The 20383-nt window shown below is 46.0% G+C and overlaps 1 protein-coding gene across 1 annotated transcript in view; it reads right to left on the bottom strand.

Annotated features, from left to right (window-relative positions):
- Window positions 1-17372, bottom strand: part of LOC119186888 (gonadotropin-releasing hormone II receptor) — a 29680-nt gene extending 12308 nt beyond the window's left edge. The window contains exon 1 of the mRNA XM_075872666.1: window positions 17166-17372. The gene's annotated coding sequence lies outside the window, so the exon portion shown is untranslated. The remainder of the gene's footprint in view (window positions 1-17165) is intronic.
- Between the last annotated feature and the right edge of the window lie 3011 nt (window positions 17373-20383).

The raw sequence follows: 20383 nt of genomic DNA on the forward strand, positions 1-20383 counted from the left end.
ACGAAACAAATTTAGTTACACATAGTATCACATAGACGGTTTTAAAGTAGGAATAATATTTATATAGACCTAATGCATACAGTAACACATTAATGTATGTCTAAAATATAAGTGGGAGTTTACATGAAATATGAAACTATAAGAACATTTATGTTCATCGTACACAATGCGCAATATCACGCATTACGAATATTTAAGTAATGTGCAGATGAGGCTCTCTATTCCCGAGAAAGGACATGAAGTACCTTTCAGTGGCTTTCTTCAGCTTTCATTGTGGGGTTATCGGCACTGAACGGGATCATTGAGGTGCCCATTTTGCCCATCCTGACAACCAAACATGAATTCCACTTTCGAAAACTGACGATGCATGAAGGCTCCGCGTGCATGCACGCCAACGCATCAAGTCATAGTGGAACAAGCCACACTTCAAGCACGCACGGATATATTTTCTGAACCAGCGCTCAGTCTTCAAGTTCTTACCGGACTTCGCCGATGAGACGCTACCCTATTTTGTAGGTTACGGTGGGGTGTCGCATTTACCAATGCATTCCGCATATGCACGAAATGCCGACACTGCAGCTTGTGACCACTACTGCGGCAGTGATGGAACAATTATGTGTATCCCGTGCCAATGTTCAAAATATGGACCGTTTGGAGAAACAGTTGCTTGGTAATGCACTCATCAAGTGGATGATCAGACTGTTTCAGAAGAACGTCCAGACTCATAGACAGGACTTAGCATCACAGAAGAAACCTGTCCAGGCACTACTGCGATTTCTGCATTCAATCCGCTTCTCCTCACAACTTTAACAGCCACATTCAACATGTCTCCACGTGCGTATACATCCTTTTAGATGCGGAAGCATCTTATACTCGCGCCTTGTAGTGCGCCGTCCGCGCCGTCCGCACCGCTTCTCAAACATTCGACAGCTGACGCGCGCGCATGCGCCGTCGCGCCGTCGCCCACCATCTGTGCCGCGCGCGCTTCTCCTTCGAGAACATTCGACAGCTGACAGCGCATGCGCCGTCGCGCCGTCGCCATCTGTGCCGCGCGCGCGCTTCTCCTTCGAGAACATTCAACAGCTGACAGTGCATACGCCGTCGCGCTGTATATATACTCAAGGTCGGCGCTCGCTCGCTCAGTTGCCGCTCGTCGGTTGGTTTGTACGGCACGTCGACGTCCAAGGTCGCGGTGAAATGAATTCCAACGAATCCACAAACACAATGATCGACGTCCCTTCGACCAGCGCCGTCCTTTCGCATACGTGTGTACGTGTTCACTCATTTAACACCCCCTCCTACAACCACGTTAACCAATTTAGCCATCCACCGAAGTAAGTCGCAATTTAACACCCCATTTCACAACCACGTTAACCAATTTAGCCATCGACCCAAGTAAGTCGCACTTTAACACCCCGTTAACCAATTATATGCTCCGCATCCTCCTCAGTGTTCCCCCGAGGGAAGCTGCGGGCAATTTTTTTTATTGTTTGTTTTTGTCTGATCTCTCTCTCTCTCTCTCTCTCAGTCTCTCTCTACTCTTGCCAATTCCCATTTCCCCACCCCTGGGCACAGTACCAAAATGGTTATATTACCAGGCTAACCTCCCTGCCTATCCCTTTTCATCCTCTTTCTCTCTCTCTGTAAAATATGGGCTACATTCGTTCACAGGCTATAGTTCAAAATGCGAACACAAAATCTGGCAGAATCAAGGACGGTAAATCAATACGCACACATACCGCTGAGTGGAATAATAAAGTAGCCAGAATTCTAGCTGAAGGTAGCTAAAGTAGCCACATTATTGATTGTATCGCCAAATTCGTAGCATACTTGAACGGAAATGGTATTATGAGTAGAGCTTTTACTTTTCAACAATAGTTAAATAGTAACACTTTAAATAAATAGAGCCATACAAATACAAGCAGAGTTTTTCTCTCTTAAGCGAAAAATAAGTTGCAAATAAGAGAGTAAATTATAATAAAGTGTGTGTTCCATGCATATAGTTTATGTGCGAGTCTGACGCAATGCGTGGCGACGTCACTCGTCCTTGGGTGCAGCCACGTGCAGTGCAGCGGCCCCAGATTTGATGAGAATGACGCGGCCCAGCGGCGACCCCATTGGAGGATTGTGACCTCACGACCAGCGACGCTTCTGGTTGGACATTTGGTTACTCAAAGAATCCACCCGGTGCGTATAAAAAAGCTCTGCGGCGCGTCGCGAGCAGTAGATCTATGTGTCAGAGGAGAGAGCTCGGCTCTTCGAGTCTCTAAGCTGTCGGCCCCAGTGCCGAATTTGTAACGCCTCTGTATATATGCTGTACATAAACCTTGTTTAACTCACCGTCGTCTCGTCCGCTCGTCTATCAGCTCTGCGCTGAAGCAGTCGCGAGCTGAGAAACCTACGCTACCAAACAGCTGGTGACCTTCCCGGCGGAGTTCGAAGCAGTGGCGCCTTCGGGACCATGTTGGCGTCACTGTCTTTTGTGACAGTGGTTGCAGCGGTGAGATTTCGTGGCGCTCTTCGTAACGTCGTCGGAGGCGTGCTTCGTAACAGTAATACATAGCGTTCTTGCCATATACGGAACTTTGAAACACTCAAGCAAACAAGTCATTAAAAGGATTACAAGATGAAGCAGTTTTGACAGCAACTAAATAGTTCGTTGTGAGTCGATCGCTGAAAACGACCATCATCCTATAATTGGTACGAGCCTCTACTGTGGCATACACAGCAAGTTACCATCATCATTGACGAGTATGTGCCACAGATATTGGGTAAACCCCTGTACTACTTATCACTGCTCGCTAAAAATGAAAAAGGCAAGATGAAGAAGACAACAAATGGCTGCGAAGCAACGGCGACAATCCGAAGACCCAAGTACCTGGAAAGAGAAAATACTAGAGAACGAAAAATGTGACGGCGGCTGTTAGAAGAGCCGAAAGTGCCGGCTCTTCTATATGCCGGATATGTGGGGTTGGGTCGACGTGTCAGCATGCAGGTTGCAGTACTCTGCGAAAGGGGAGTAGCTCACCCTAGCTCATCATTCTGGGAGGCTTCTCACAAGTCGGGGCAGAAGCATTTCGACGAGGGATATGCGAGAACGCCAGCATGAGCAACGAGCTAGTAACACGTTGGTAAACATGCAGATTGTGAGAAATGAAGGAGGGAACCCGGACCCGGACCGATCGTCTGGCTGCGTTGAAGGTCAAGGGATCAACTGAGCGAGCCACCACCCCTGGCTCGTGCTCGTGCCTAACGCCCCTTCTTTTTCCTTCATTTGCAGCACATTATTACGAAGGCGCGTCGTCAACATGGTCCCGAAGGCGCTACAGCTCCGAACTCCGCCGACACGGTCACCAGACGTTTGGTAGAGTGTGTTACTCAGCTTGCGAGTGCTTCTGCGCAGAGCTGACAGACAAGCGGACGAGACGACGGTGAGTTAAGGCAAAGTTTAGGTACAGCACAGAAATAGAGGCGTTAAGAATTCGGCCCTGGGGCCGACAGCTTAGGGACTCAAAGATCCGAGATGTCTTCTCTCGCATGCATCCGCCGGCTTTTCTCTCTCCTACGAAGCGCACCGCCGACGAGGTTACGAAGGGCACCACGAAACTCGCCGCTGCCAAGGACACCGGGCGCGCCGACTGCGAAAAGGGGCTCGAAGCAACGAGAGGATTCTATGAAACCTAGGTCTACTGCCGGTGACGCGCCGCAGAGCTTCTTTCACAGGCACCGGGTGGATACTTTGAGTCACCAACGTCCAACCAGAAGTGCCGCTGGACGTGATGTCAGAATCCTCCAATGGGGCCCGCTGCTGGGCCACGTCATACTAATCAAATCCGGAGCCGCTGGGCGTGGTTGCACCCAAGGAGGAGTGACGCCGCCACCACGCATTGCGTAAGACTCACCAGACTAGAATGCGCCGATTGCTTCAACGGGCTTGTGGGCTGAGGGAGCTCGCCGTGCGCTGCGTGACAGAGCGGTGCCACCGCTTGATGACGTCCTTGAGTTGATCGCGTCAGGCAGGTTCGACCGCTGGCCTTGACACAGATTGCCTCTGCAGAGGTATTGACGTTCGGTGTGGACTCGCAGGCGTAACAACATATAACTATATACGACGTAGGTTGTGTTTTGATACCTCAATGCGTAAGCAACATTGTAGCAGGGCGCATGCACACAAGTGAGCAGGTACGAAGAAGCAGCCTATAAATAGTACGTTTTATTAAGAAACATTATGAACAATGGCTCGTTACTGCACCAAAGCGCAAGTTAAAATAGTCAGGAAGTAGTCATGGAGCCAACCTGAAGTTTTTTCCGCCATACAGAGTCGCATATAGTCGATTCTGCAGCTATGAGTGCAAGTAGCTATGAGCGCAATCCAGACAGTGAAAGTGGCCGCGTCTGGCGAACGAACTTAATGTATGACCACTGTCACTAGAAAAAGAGTGACGAGATATGACGAACAAGGTGGTACGCAAGATAACCTGCCACATTTGGGACAACACGGTGACCTATACACCATTTGGATGAGTGTTAAAACACGTACCTGTTAAGCACATAGGAATGGTAAAATCAATGCACTCATCGAGCATGCCACGACATAGGATCAAATCATGGCCGCAACAGCTGCATTTCAAATGGAAGCGAAAATTATTGAGGCCCGTGTGCATACACCTACGTGGACGATAAAGAATCCCAGGTGGGAGCCATCCACTAAGGCGTTTCTAATGTACATACGGTAGTTTTGGGAGATTTAGCCTGATTATTATTATTAATGTCTCAAATGCGAGGCTATTTGATTAAGAGTCTACTTAACTAAAAGGTACGAAATAGCATGAGCTGCCATAACGTGGGCAGGTATTTATGTCGAGATTTTTTTTATTGATTACGCAAAAAACCGGGGTGCCATCGCAGGTAATGTTGTCGCTCAGCACCCAAGGCCAACGCAATTCCACCGCTTATAGGCTCGTACAAAGCACAGGTGGAGAATGGAAACTTGTTTACTGAAGTCCCAATCATACCGGTGCACTCTGTTTTTTACCAATCGTGACTCAGTCCGACTAAGATAAAGTTCCACAGCAGCGATTGGCTTCATTTTTGAAGTTTACGCAAAGGAGCCAATCGCGATCAAGAAATTCGAGCCGGAGCAGATCTGATCGCGATGAATAGTGACTGTGTGGACCTGGTATTATTGATCGAAGAGAAGCCACGTCAAATAGACGTTACAGTAGTCGAAGACATCGCTTTTAAAATTTACCAGCTAGGCACACCTGACAGGACAATACTGTGTAAAATATGGGGCAAGTCGTCATAAAGAACACTACGCAAAAGTTTGGACAGAAACGTACTTGTGTTGTTACGAACTTTGGATCTTGAGGTATAAGCAGTGCAGTATGTTTCACAGTAAAATGACAGCATTCACGTTAGATCTTGTAAAAGTAAAGTAACCGCTGCTTCTCTTACTGAAGTGTAACGTCATTAAAGTGTGCACTGTGCGGACGTTGTAAAACAATATTGACGGGGGAAATAGACGAGGACGCATGTCACCGAGCAGACGCAGACACGACTGTTCTGTTGCTATTGCAGCAGTACTGCGGCATGCGCATAATTTTATATCAAAACGCCAGAGTGCAAGACACCTGACACGTTTCACGGGTGATAGTGGCTAAGAAATATCGCGAAACACCTGAGCAATGTATGTCTGTAGATTTTAAACGCAGCTTGTCTTGTTGTCGCATTGGCAACGCCGTCAATAATTACTCGCTCTTGTGCGTGAATTATAGTGAAAGTATATTATACGCACGGTCATGCGACAAACTGCCTGCCCATGCTCGTTCATTCTTTTTTGTTCTCCAAGCACTTTTAGTTTTGGGCGTTAAAGAAAACATGCATGCCTGCATGAATGAGTGACACATTGTAGGATGGTCAAAATGTGAAAAAAAAAGTCAGTTTAGCATATCTATAGACATGCATTTTGCCGCAGTATATCTTGAATTAACATGTAATGCATTCAACTTTCACTCTGACGTAAATTGTTATTTGACTTAAATGTCCCCTTAATTGCAATACCTTAACCACACAGCCAGTTTTGGTTCGGCTGGCTAGAGCTGCTGGCGTGATTTACTGCACAGCTTACACGTTTCCTGTGTATACTGGAATGTGCATATTGGCATCGGGTGTGTGTAATAAAGGTCCCTTAGATCGATCGCACCTTTTGTTTGATTAGTGACTCGACAAGTGTGAACTGGAGAAAATTTAATAGTGCTTTCCGGATCCCATAGTTTATGCGAAATTCACTTTGAGAAAGGATGCTCTGCAGACTATTAAAGGACCCCTACACCGCTTAGAGTTTAAAGACAAGATAGTAGCTTCTTTCGCGGCTTCACTGCACTTTCTAAAGGGCCGTTGCGTCCTTGTCACTTATTTCTTCATAAAACACGTGGAAGATGTGGGTACCAGGTGATAAGGCTATCAATATTTCTCGCTTTTAGGCTGCTCGCTATTATCTTCGCTATACCTGTCGAAAACTTACGAAACGAAGTGAAATCAATTGATTGCACAAGAGAGTCATGCGAGGCGAGGCAGGCAGACGCGCAGGTGACTGGCAGAGCAGGGCAGGAGACGATAACTGTGATTCTTTGATTATGTACCACTCGAGAGCTTATCTGCTGCGGATGTCACGTAAACAGATAGCAGGCGTCGCGAATTGTACGGGAAGAACGGCACATGCCAGCTGATGATAACACGCTCGTTTTTTGCATTTTCAAAGGTTGTTTGGGGGCCCTTTATGGGCTCTTTATAGTCTAGCGCACGTAAGTTGGCGCCGCCACGTTCACCACGCTACGTTGACGCGACCGACGACAGAGCATTGTCACTCGCTCGTTGCCGTGTAACCCCGACGCATGCGCAATTGCTCAAGTTAAAGCAGAATCAAAACACCTAAACAGCTGTGCCAAGGATTTGCACTAGGCAGTATAGCGCAATTGTCCGTAAAACTTCTTTATGGTGTCAATCCATCAGCAATGAAAAGATGTCAGATTGAGGGCGGGGGGGGGGGGATTTCTGAGACCATATTTTGAAACGATCAATTTACGGTTACAGTGGCGCTGTAGAAAATAGTGCGTCCGCTGTAGCAACTACTTGCACATATTTGCTTAACCGGCGAATCAGCACTCACTAAAGCGATATTATTAGGATATCCAAAAATGTGATTGTCACAAACACGGCCCCTAATAAAGTTTCGAAATCAGCCATTTAACCCAACTGCGAATTTGCATAGTTGTTATATGTCCACATGCGCAGAAGAAAAAAGCCACCATAAAAACCGTGCCATTTACTTATTACTTGCGGACATCAGAGGTCATTCATTAGGATTAGGATTAGGATCAGGATGCTATAGGTAGCCGGCAGATCTACCTTAGCATAACTAGCAGGCGATAGCCCCGCCTAGTTTGCTCTCTGCTAATTGCAACAAATGTCCTTTTGTTTGTTTGATTTTTAACTAAGCATGGGCAATGCACAGGTGGAGTCTATGCACAGGTTGGATGTCTACACCTTTGCTTAACCGGCGAATCAGCACTCACTAAAGCGATATTATTAGGATATCTAAAATGTGATTGTCACAAACACGGCACCTAATAAAGTATTTAAATCAGCCATTTAACCCAACTGCAAAATTGCATAGTTATTATATGTCCAGATGCGCAGAAGGAAAAAGCCACCATGAAAAACCTGCCATTTACTTATTACTTGCGGACATCAGAGGTCATTCATTAGGATTAGGGTTAGGATCAGGATGCTGTAGGTAGCCGGCAGATCTAGCCTTGCATAATTAGCAGGCGATAGCCCCACCCGGTTTGCTCTTTGCTAATTGCAACAAATGTCCTTTGTTTGTTTGATTTTTAACTAAGCATGGGCAGGCTCTTGTTTCAGTGGGTCCAACGATATAAGCATTCCACTCCGGAAAGCAACGAATTATTCTTTGTCGTTCTTACTGGGGTGAGCTACTTTCATATTCAAGCACCCTTGACTAAGCATCTTCGTTAATGAATCATTTCAACAGCAGATGAAGAGCTGTAAGCCGTGAACATAAATGAGTATAACCATGAACCAGAATGCGCTCCCTTCAACGTCTTCTGCCTCACTCCCAGAACACGCGCACCAACTTGTCAGGTGTGGGATGAGATACATTTGATGGGCGATCCAAATAGCTCACGCAGAAATTGAAAGAAAGCGAAATTCTTGGCAAGGCGGGATTCGAAGCCGCGTACTCACAATCTGAAGGCGAGCGCCGTAATCACTCGGCACTCCATGCAGTTATAGGCGAGCGTATACCTTTGTATAGTATACAGTACAGCAAAAGTAGACAACAGGAAGTAAGGGTAAGAAAGATGGTAAGAAGGAGAGAGAGAGAGAGTAAAGCACAGAGAAGCCTTGTATAATATCATCATCATCAGCCAGACAACGGCCAATGAAGGACAAAGGCCTCTCATGTTCCGCCAGCCAACTCGGTCCTGTGCTTGCTGCTGCCATTTTACACTCGCAAACGTTCTAGCCTCTCCAGCCTACCTAAACTTCTAGCTTGCCCTCACCCACTTGGCTTCTCCGAGAATCTAGTCAGTCACCCCTAATGACCAGTGGTTGTCCTGCCTACGCGCTAAGTGCCCAGCTCATGTCCATTTCTTCTTCTTAATTTTCAACTATGATATCCTTCACCCCAGTTAGTTCCCTGACCCACTCTGCCCTCTCCTTGATTCTTGAGGTTACACATAGCATTTCCCTTTCAATCGCTCACTGCGTCGTGTGAGCTTCTCTTTGTATGACTCCCCAATTCTGCTCCGTAAGTGAGTACCGGCAAGATGTAGCTGTTTTGTATACACCTTTCTATTGAGGGCTAGTTTTTACCTGTCATGATATCAGAATGCTTGCCAAATGTGCTCCACCCCATTCTTATTCTGATAGTTAGTTCAATCTTGTGGTTCGGCTCTGCCGTTACTACCTATCTTAAGTATGCGTACTATTTTACAACTTCCAGCGCAACGCTAGCTATCTCGAAGCACTGTTCTTTTCCTAACTTGTACATTACTGTCATTTTTTTCGCTGATCGATTTTAAGACCTACCTTTCTGCTCTCCTTGTCTAATTCACTAATCGAGAATTGCATTCGTCCCCAGAGTTTCTCAGCAATGCAACGTCATCGGTGAAGCGCAGGTTATCAAGTTACTCTCCATTAACTCTTCTCCTTTACTCTTAGTTTAGGATTCTGAAGTCGTCCTGTAGGCACCCGGTAAATAGCATTGAGGAGATAGTTCCCCCTTGTCGGACACGTTTCTTTATGGCAGCATAGTGCTCCATAAAGTAGTGACGAATTCTATAATATAATATAGACGTATTGCAAGTTTGTAAACTATGGTATATGTACCGTCGAAATACTGAAAAGATTCTAGCAGCGCCATGGTGCGCAGGCTTTGTCCACCCAAAAGCTCACCACTACCCTGAATGATAACGTGACAACAAGCACAGAAGCTGGAAAGCTGCCTCGTAGCTGCCTCCGTAACGGTATATGCTGCCTAGAGGTAGCATATACAGTTGTATACAGTTATATACAGCTACCTAGAGGTAGCATATACCTTACTCGGAGGCAGCTTTGCACGCCACGACGTCAGTATGCAAGCGCCTCACTATGTAGACAGCGCCTATGTTTTGCAAACATGGAATGGGTCTACACAACGACTTGGAAAGGGAAATTATGGTTAATTCGGAGGAGAGAAACGAGAAAGTAAACTGCCACAGCTTGGTTGTTAGCTCGGCCTTCGTACCGCCAACGCGAAACTTGCCCGATTCTCTCTTCCTCCTCTTTCGGCAATTTAGAAGAGCCTGGCTAAAGCTCACGGCGGCTTCTCTGATTTTTTTGTAAATACCTGCTCTCCCCTCCCCCTTACCTCACACTCTCTCTCCAACATTTTCATTCGCTGCCTACGTCCCTCCACGGACTCCCGTAGAAACAAAGCTGCGCCTATAGGTTTACGCGTGAAAACAGCAGCCATGATAATGAGGTCGTGTTGATGAACACAGGCATGCCTATAGAGAAATGGCAACTCGCACTGTTCATGTGTACAAATGTTTTCGCTCCCCTTTGCTTTTCCAGAGAAACTGGGCTCGCGTGCAGCCACCCAGGGACGACAAACAGGGAGTTTGGATATCACCCCGGGAGAATACCGTTGTCATCCAAACAATGGGAAACACACGAGAAAATTCCCAGGATACCGAGACGTGCTTTCGCTTCGTATGTAAATGGGTTCTTTCGAGTTTTATCAGCCCCGTGTGGAGCATGCACACGAACACGTACGTGAGACACATACCACCCACGTATTGCTTTATCAACAATATTTGTTTTTTTTTGTTTCAACTGTAGGGATCTTAGTTCACACTACTTCCTTGAACTGCAAATTGTTGATTAACATTAGCTTCCAGGTGGTACATGATGGTACGAAACGAAAACCAACCAGAATGACAATTTGTTGGGCTAGATGGTCTACCATCACTACAATTAAATTTATCGTGGAAAATCAATGCATGCTCACAAAGACCAACCCAGGAGATGGTGAGCGCTTGTACTAATCTGTGTCGTTCTTGTTGAAATGAGTGAATTTACCGTGCCGAATCTATTTGTAACCATGATAACTCCCAGTTGACTAGAATGGTAAGAAGTGTTTGGGCTGGAGAGACGTAAACATTACAATACGGGATCTTTAACTTGTTATATACTAAATTATTAATTAAACCACAAGTTGGTCACTTGTCGCTCAAAACCACTTGGCTTACCTGACGATTTCATTGAATGAATGAAACAGGCAGCGAAAGAAATAGAAGTGTAATCTTATTAGGGTTTGGATGCTTGGTTACTGGCTAGTGTGGGCAAAGCCCATCTTACAAAGTGCCGCTACCTATTGCGACTTGTGAAGCATACATCCGTATCCATGGCATAGACAGCTCCTCAGTATTGCGCATACACTTCATAGACATTTTGCTCACGTAAACTTACTGAGGCGGCTCGTGTGTTCGTGTGTAACTGAGCCACGTGTACTGCGCTGCGGCATTTATTCGACGCATACCAGACCCTCGTGAAATTCAAGAGCTACTCAATTTGCAACAGAAGCCACATTAAAGTAGGCGCAGTAATTACGAAGATATAAAATTTATCTACTACCCTGCATTTCGGTGCCAGCACTCGAAGAAAAAAGTTTTTGTAAGCATTAGTGACTGATACTACATTTCGAGCCAATAACAAAACGGAGAACATTGCAATAATAAAGACGAGTGGTTTCTGAAGGCGCACGATAGAACTAAAAAAAATTGAGAAAAACTTAGCAATGACGCTGATGAGTTTTACGTTCTGTGAAAAAGACGGAGCATTTATGACGGAATAGAAAAGCATGGTTTCCAGACTAAAACATTACGAAAGTGGAAGCCTCGCTCATGCGAACAAACAGATATTGCATTGCTCACTGCGTGCGGTGTTCAAGTCACCCGCAATGACCTTGCAGACCTACCTCATCGGCTGGGTAACTCTTACTTTCTGATGCCGCTGCACATTCACATCTATACTTAGACGCGTGTACCTTTATGCCCGTGAATACAACAGATTCGTAAAGCCAACGGTATTCTCAGTGTTGGTATTCTGTAGCTTGCACGTGAGAAAGCACAACTTACATATCTTACGTCACGTGATATATTAACGCGTCAAGAAACATTGGTGCACGTCGACAGGCGTCAAGGCCATCATCTCACTACGTTCGGTTTTTCATTCTTTCAGATTGACCTTATTCTTCAACTTTTTCGTATTCTGAGATGCCAGTCTGGCCATAAAGGTTAAGGCATTATATAGCTCACATCAAAATATGAAAATTAAAAAAAAACAAAAAAAAGCAAGAACAGTATAGACAAGTTGAATGAACAGCCACCTTTACTAAAAAAATCTTTTTGTTCGATGTTTTGTGCTGGGGGACTTCGCAGCGCTTTTTGACGTCGCGCTTTTCAAGGACAAGATCACTCAGACCATACGAGAAAGCAGACGGGGAGGCAGCTGACGCGCTTATCTTTCGCTCGAAGAAAAAGAACGTTCTATTTATGCGGGAAAGAAAAGCGAAGTGAAGTTCCGAGGACTGGCGAGAATATTGGCTTTACCACACAACAGCAGGCGTTCTGAGTGGCTGCTTGGATGCACGCGATAGCGTAATCACCAAGAGAAAAATGGCCTAGTCGCCGAGACTATTTCCTTCGTGGGCAAGAGCCTGCTGCCGCGAGCGACGTTCTGGCGCACAGTGCTTACAACTCCTCCTTCCGCTGCTCTTCCTTAGCCGTTAAACACGTGCAGCGTTGCGGAATACATTTCTATGTCCTTCTCTCGCACTTTGCGAAGGTGTGAGCTCAATCCTCAGAGAGTGTCGTTAAAGAGTGAAGCTGAGCCACCTGCATTGCAGCTACGTTCTTCTTCACGCGTAGAGACATCACGCATAAACTCACTCGATTGCCACGACGCCAATGAAAAGAGGTGCGACTGCCTTTACATTTAGATGTTTGCAATTTCGTTTTATTGTTTGTTTCATTAGCTCCTCTTTCCCACTCATAGGCGCACATAGTTATCATAGTTCTTGGCCTATTTTATATTTACCGCACGACAAAGGCCTATTCAAATTATCTTCTGTTTATCCTATACTTGTGTAAATTGATGCCTATAACAACATTATATATTACATCGTTGCACCTAACTCACTGCCGTCGTCAGCAGCGCTTCTCGTCTAGCGGTACTGCGTTGTATTCCAGGCGTATGACAAAAGCTTTGACAACATTTATTTTTTGATATACCGTTGGATGTCTACGCGGATTACGTGTTTGATTACAGCTTTCTTATTGTGCTGTATCCTCTATTTCAGTGTAGACTGTGACGCTGACAGCTTCATCACATGCATTTAGAACTTTTTTTCTGTGGACCTTGTGACGTAATTGCGTTGGTGCCTTGGCGGTTTGTGCGCAGTGGTCGCCCCATCAACCCGCGCGAAGTGCCGAGCCCTCAAAGTCTGTAGGAATTCGGGAGGCGTACCAGACGTCCAGAGCGTGTCGTGAAAGAAGCCGGCTGCAACCTCGGCGGCTGTGGAAGGACGCTAGTGGAAGGAGTGACGCCGCTCGGCTCGTTCGCCGCGATGTATGAGGACTTGAATCGGTAAATCGAGACGCGGACGTCGTTCCCGTTCAGTCGCAAGGCGTAGTTCTTGTCGTCGAGATGGATGTAACGATGTAGGGTCCGCTGTAGGGTGGCTGGAAAGGCCGGTGGACGTGTCGTCGCGGAGGAAAGCGTGCGTCGTGCGCGATGCTAGCTCCTTGAACACAAAAGATGTCTGCTTGCTCTGGTGGGCTGCAGGTGACGGGTGTAAGGCAGCGGTGGTGCGTCAGAGTCGGGTCGAAGCAAGTGGCCGTGTCACGCCGGGCTATCCAGTGATGAGAGACAATCTGCGCATGTTTGTCGCAGTGGTCGCCACAGACCTATTAAAGCATGCAGTGGCAGAACGCAATATGATTGATATGTGGGGTTTAACGTCCCGAAACCACCATATGATTATGAGAGACCCCGTAGTGGAGGGCTCCGGAAATTTCGACCACCTGGGGTTTTTTACCGTGCACCCAAATCTGAGCACACGGGCCTACAACATTTCTGCCTCCAACGGAAATGCAACCGCCACAGCTGGGATTCGAACCCGCGACCTGCGGGTCAGCAGCCGAGTACCTCAGCCACTAGACCACCGCGGCGGGGCCCAAGGGGAACCTGATGGGACGCGAAGCAGTAGCGGTGCGCAAGACATTGACCCTGTTGAAACGGGCGTCGACGCGGGTGCTAGAAAAACTTTTTGAAGTGAAACTAGCTGCAGGTTTTACTCGTAAACATCATTTGAAACGTTTGTTTCTATAAACGTAAACGTTCAGTAAATTGGGAGTTTTAGAACAACGTTTGCAGGCGTTGCGGGCATAGTGGGCACTATATGAGCTTTAGAATAACGTTTGCCTGTCCAAGGGAACAATCTAGGGACTTTAGCAGCCCCGCAAACTCAAATGCACGGAAACTACATATAACCTTGACACCAGCGTTCGCGGCCCGAATGCGGTCCGCACACGCCACTCGCTATTTCGGATTTTACGCGAGCGGGCCGCGAATGCGAACAGCGGCTTGAGTACGACGCATGCGCAGTGGCAGCGACCATACCGCAAGGGCTCGCGGTGCGCTATTCTAAAACACCCTAATGTTTGTTTGAGACGCAAAGACAAGGAAGGCGGGTTGTGTCTCGTGTACGTTTAATCAAGTCGAGCGTTGCGGGTGGTGGAGAAGGTGAAGCAATAGAGAAGTGTGTTGCGAGCGGGTGACGGAGCCGGCAGCTGCGGCGAGCGTGCTGCGGGTGAGAGAGTGACGTCAGGGCGCACTTGCGAGGAAATCGTGCGTGGGGAGCGTGACTTCAACGCGCAGCTAAGGCGTGACCTACTTGGCACCGTTCCAACACGTCCGATAACGGGAACGCATTACGGCGCGTTCGTACGGACGCACATACGTACGGCGGTACACACGTGAGTCAGAGAGCTGCTTCGCATATAATAAGCAGCACTGTTTCTAAGCTGCCGCTCCAAGCGGAAGAGCTGAATATATGCGTCTAAACAGCGGCGCAGCGTGAAATGAAGGGATTTTCTTTTTGTCTTTTTTTACGAAGAAAGCGCGGTGGCACCAGCGTGCAGTAAGGGGGGCCGCGGAGAAAACTGCAGCTGCCGCAGCGCAGGCTGGCCTGACATGTCCTGTATGTGCCGGCGGAACGCCTGTCCGGCGCCGTTTTGACGCGATAGCGCTGAAAATCTCGATTCACAGAAATTGCAGCGTTGGCGTTGGCGTGGTTGGTTGTGACCAAAAAATCGAGCATCTTTGCGTTACCGAAAAATCGAGAAAAATGCAAAAAAGTAATAGAAAATGTTCGATGTCACTGAAGATTGAAAGCGGGTCGTTTGCGTGGCAAGCGGGTGCTAGTTTTATTGGGTAATTTGGCTAAGTATTGTGTACTGTCTGAGCTATTCGATGAGGAAAATATGATGATGATCGCTAATATCACTATTAATGGTTCCAGAGCTAGGTGTGGGAGTGATGTTAGTCAATGCAGGGTCTAGAAGCGTTTCTGTTCCATAGAGAGGACATCTTCTTGGTGAAGGTATTAGTTGTTCGTAACTAAATTCATTAACGAAATCAGTGTAGCTTACGCACAGCCTACTGTAGACGTTTAACAAATTGGGGTTAGCCCCGCCGCGGTGGTCTAGTGGCTAAGGTACTCGGCTGCTGACCCGCAGGTCGCGGGATCGAATCCCGGCTGCGGCGGCTGCATTTCCGATGGAGGCGGAAATGTTGTAGGCACGTGTGCTCAGATTTGGGTGCACGTTAAAGAACCCCAGGTGGCCGAAATTTCCGGAGCCCTCCACTACGGCGTCTCTCATAATCATATGGTGGTTTTGGGACGTTAAACACCACATATCAATCAACAAATTGGGGTTACTATCACCTACAAATAGAACATGCTTATTTTCTGAAGCTTAAATGTTGAAGATGTGATTGAGATGAATCATAAATTCTGATGAACAAGGCTATGACGAGTGGTACATGTAGTCCAAAACAAATATTTACAATCAATGAATACAACTGAATGATCTAGTTCAACCCACACCAACTCACACTCCGCAATAGGTTTAGAAAAGTCGCGTGTTATAGTGTAGGGCATATTATCGGAAATAAATATAGGTGATCCTCTATTACAATCATTTGAGCAGTGACAGTATTCTGAATGATAATATGGAAATTCGAACATGCAGAATCATCATGACAAAGCCAGGTGTCGGCGATGCATACGAAAGTGGAATTAAAAGGAAAGAAAGCAACTGATATTAACGTGATTACGCTGAAGGCTGTTTGCTTTCAAATGAATGAGGCAGCGATTGTTGTCAGGTGTCAAAGACCGAACTTCGGCGGGCGAAAGTGAAGTCGAATTTCGCTTTTTAAGTCGCCTTTTATGAACACATTCGAAAGGACCGATCGATGTGTCAGGTTTAACGTCCTAAAATCACTATACGAATATTAGAGACGCTGTACCGGAGGGCTTCATAAATTTTGACCACATGGTATGCTTTAACGTGCACTCAAATCTGAGCACACAGGCTTACCGCGTTTTCGCCTCCAACGAAAATGCAGCCGCCGCAGCGGGGATTCGATCCCGCGACCTGCGGGTCAGCAGCCGAGTACTTTAACCACAAGACTACTGCGGCGGGGCCACAGCCGAAAAGAAAAAGATCTACGTGAACATGTGCAGATCTGATTCAACCAGAATGCGTAATCATGATGCCACTCGTTTTTATGTGACATTTTTTTGTGCAGAGAAAGTATCATCCCTTTTTTCTCTTCCATGCAAGGGCCTTAAAAACAGCTTCTTGTTTTCGATCGTGAAGTGATCATTTACACGCACAGCCCGATCAGTCGCTCCACCGAAGCCGATTGGGGATCCGTGGTTTGCATGCCTTCTTAACAAATTCATTTTACTTCTCGCGACAAACGAAACGTGCAATGATACTTTTTTTCCACCAGATTTTCCAGCAACATGGTGAACACAATCAATGTCATTAGTCGAGACAAAACAGCCTATTGCCTGCCCAACTTGCTTGAGAATGGCAGTGCATATTTCTCGTTGACTGCATGAGACGCCCTTTATTTCAACGTTGTTCAATCTGGAATACTGATCAAGGTCTGCCAGTTTTCTTCTTATGTTTAATTTTTATTAGCAGGGCTTTGTTTGCAGCAGTAGGATCATCCTGTATTCAGGATTGCATCATAATTCTTACCTAAAATTCCACCTACTCACAGTGCGAACCTTGGCCTTCGATACAACGGCTCTTGATTTTTTTCTAGAGCCTTCCTGTCGGCCACTTAAGAGCTCCTCCAACTTTTTTCAAATTTTTTCTCGAGTGATGCCTACGCGAGTTCAATATCGGATGGCATTATTAGGTCTCTAAGAGAAAAAAATAAACCAAAATACACAGTCGCTCAGCAGCAGCCGTGGTGAAGCTATTACAGAAGAAACTTAAGAACGGAGCGCCACCAACCTGCAGATACAAGTGGCGCTTGGACGATGTTGACTTTGCCGCGGACTGCTGCTGAATGCGGCGACGACGCTGGCCGCACAGTCTTTTCTAGCCCTTGTGAAGTGGCTAGACGACTGCGCAGGTCCAGAGTTCCTCCAGCAGAATCCTATCAGTCGATCCGAGCACCTTTCCGTCCACGTGGTAAACTGATGCGATGACAGTCAATGCAGCACCCTACGGATACAAGAAGTGGCACTTCGATCACGCTGATATTGCCGCGAACTGCGGCTCAATCTCGAAAGGTAGAAGCCGATTGCAGATCCACTGTATAGCAAAGTTACTGTTTGTTTGTATCCATGCAAGAATGATTTCGGGTGATGTGCATGTCATTATTAATTAGGAAAATAAATCACAACTGTAATTTGACAGTACTAGCGCTGAATGATGATGAATACGCTGGGTAAAGATGCATGGAAAAAATGTATGCATAATAAATTATTTAACATGGGATCCTTTTCGGACCAACGGTGCAGTCACAGACTAACTTTCTGCTATGTTCAAACGATGTTTCTCGCGCAAAGCGATAAAAAAAAAACATGAACCGTGATGCTGATGCTGATAGAACTTACTGGGAAGTTTAACTTTTAATTCGAAAATGTATTTTCACTCCGAGAAAAGGAAAAGTCGGTGAACTGACCCATCTTCAGCAATAAAAATACAATTTGAATATTTGAATGCCCTCCCCCTCTGAGTCTTTATTTGAATGCTTGAGCATGGGATTTGACGCAAAGCAAGAGTAATGATGTGATGGTGTCATATGGATTACTGCCAGCACATTGCGCAGTCGTTATTGATCGTGAATACATATTTCGTTCCGCGTTGGGTTTCTTCTGCGATGACGCATACACAATTAGGGTCATTAGCGATGAGGTGAATAGTAGCAAACCGGCTGCCTATAGGCTGATTAAGCTCCATGCCGTTCTTTTCCTCCTATTTCTCTTCCTTCCTTGTCAGGAAAAAGTTGGACTAGTTGTTACCATCACATTTCTTAGAAATTATCAAGTTCTCAAAGAAAGAAATTAACGCAAATAGAGCTCCGAAAAGCTTGACACGAATGTCTCAATGTAACAAATAAAATATCTTTCTTACCATACCATTCAGAAAGCATTGCTATGACAACGTGCAAGAACAGAGGCACCCAGGGAAAATTTTTAAAGGGAAGAAAAGAATGATGGTGCCGTTTTAATTTATTTTTCAAGTTAATATTTATGGTGTCCCGCAGATCGTTGGCTTTAACATTCAACTTTATTCTGATCGTCCGGTTCTTGATTCCATAATTACTTGTAGAAAATATCATCATTAGTTTTCCGCCCAGTCATGTACGTAATGTGTCACATAGCAGATAAATAACAATTAAGCAAAATCACTTACAATGCCGTTCACTACAAAACTAACTAATTCTCATTAGTTCACTCCAGTGGAGACCCACCTGCGTTAACAAGGCTCTCTCCTATTCCTTCTGTCTAGGTTTTCTCATTCCTATCATCTTTACCATCTCTCTATGAGGTTTCTCATTCCTATCATCTTTACCATTCACATTTACAAATAGCGCCCTTTTTATGTCTTTCCATGAACCCCTGTCTTTCTTGCAGAGAAGTTTCGACAAGAGTGATTGATTTCGTGAACTTGCACAAGGAAAGTTTGTTAGAAAGTGCATAGTATAACTTCCAATTGTTCCTAAGTTCTCCGAAAGTCAGTTTACCAAAACCAGCTATTCAAAAAACACATGAGAAGTCCTAAATCGGTGGTTAAAACACCCGATTTTTAAAAAGCTCCTCCATTAATTTCTATTTAGTTGTACGTAGGAAACAATCAGGGGCGTAGCCCAAAAATTTTTTTCAGAGAAGGGGGGGGGGGGCGCCTCCTTGATTTCAAGGAAGGCACACCTTTGATATGGTCATTTTAGCTCTCGATGCCATGGTAAAAAAAATCGGAGGGGGGGGGGGTCACGGTCTCTGTGTACCACCTCCTTGATACGCCTCTGACAACGATTGATGACTAGCCTGCCTTAGCTTCATAAAATGGTTGGTATAAAGAATGCAGCAAAAATAAAGGAAATGCCATAGTTGACGACAGAACAAGGCACCGAGAAAGCTCCAACAAGAGTGTTAAGACAAATACAGTGCCAGGTACTAGGATAAGTAGCAATAGACGCTATAACGCAGGACTGAAAAGTGATAACTTTTTGGGCACACTTGCTCGTATAAACCGGCAGATCCTTCTTTATAACACTCGGCATGTTCACACGTGGTTTCTTCCACACACGCGCACAAACTACGGCTAGGAGATGCGGCGCTTTCTATTGCAGTTCCATGTGAATCAACTAACACTGTAAAAATATTGCTAAAGATGCGTTTTTGTCCTACCTGTGTAATGCCATTGTATTTATTTTTTAATTTGTACACTCTCAGTGATCTTTTATGTGATTATCAAAGTTGAAGTTGGTACATTGCTTTAAAGGTTTATTTTTTCGATCTGTTTCACTTGAACTTTCTGTCTATATATGTTCATATGTAAATATTTATACATTCCTTCACAGTACTATTATGCATTCCTTTACAGATCTAATTGAGCGACATAGTTGTTGTCTGATTTATTTTATACTATAATGTACAGTCGCCTATCCCTGCCATTTTGTACGGGGTCGTGGTCCTAGTCAAGCCCGTGAAGAGGCTTTTTGCCCCCGGCCCTCAGCATCCCAAATGATGGTATGTTGGAAAATAAAAAGTTCAAAGTTCAAAGTTTGAAAAAAAAACAGCAGGAATAGTAACGTCATTGAAGCGTTACTACACAGGAAGAAAAAAAAATCTCGAAATACTTACGAGTTAACCGGAAAGCTGGTCAGTTACTTCCTCAGTGGATGAGTGTATATAAACCCCACCAAAATTAAGAATCCGGTGCACGCTGCTGCCAGGCGTAACGCTCGGTAACGCACAGACACACCAGAACAGTGAGGACGCGTTAATGCTCGCCGCCGAACCGGTAACCGAAACTCGACTGTGTCCGGATGCGGTTCGCGCGATTCCGCTTCCGCCGATCCGTGCACTGCACGGTCGAGTGATGCGGGCTCAAAGCGCGCTTTCGGTGCGCCTGCCCATTCGACAAGAGCGACGCCGACCGACGCGCGAAACAACTCGCGGAGCGCGCACTCGAAGCGCTTGCTGTGTAACTCCGTGGAG

Source organism: Rhipicephalus microplus, chromosome 1 (assembly GCF_043290135.1).
Source record: "Rhipicephalus microplus isolate Deutch F79 chromosome 1, USDA_Rmic, whole genome shotgun sequence".
Classification (NCBI taxonomy): domain Eukaryota; kingdom Metazoa; phylum Arthropoda; class Arachnida; order Ixodida; family Ixodidae; genus Rhipicephalus; species Rhipicephalus microplus.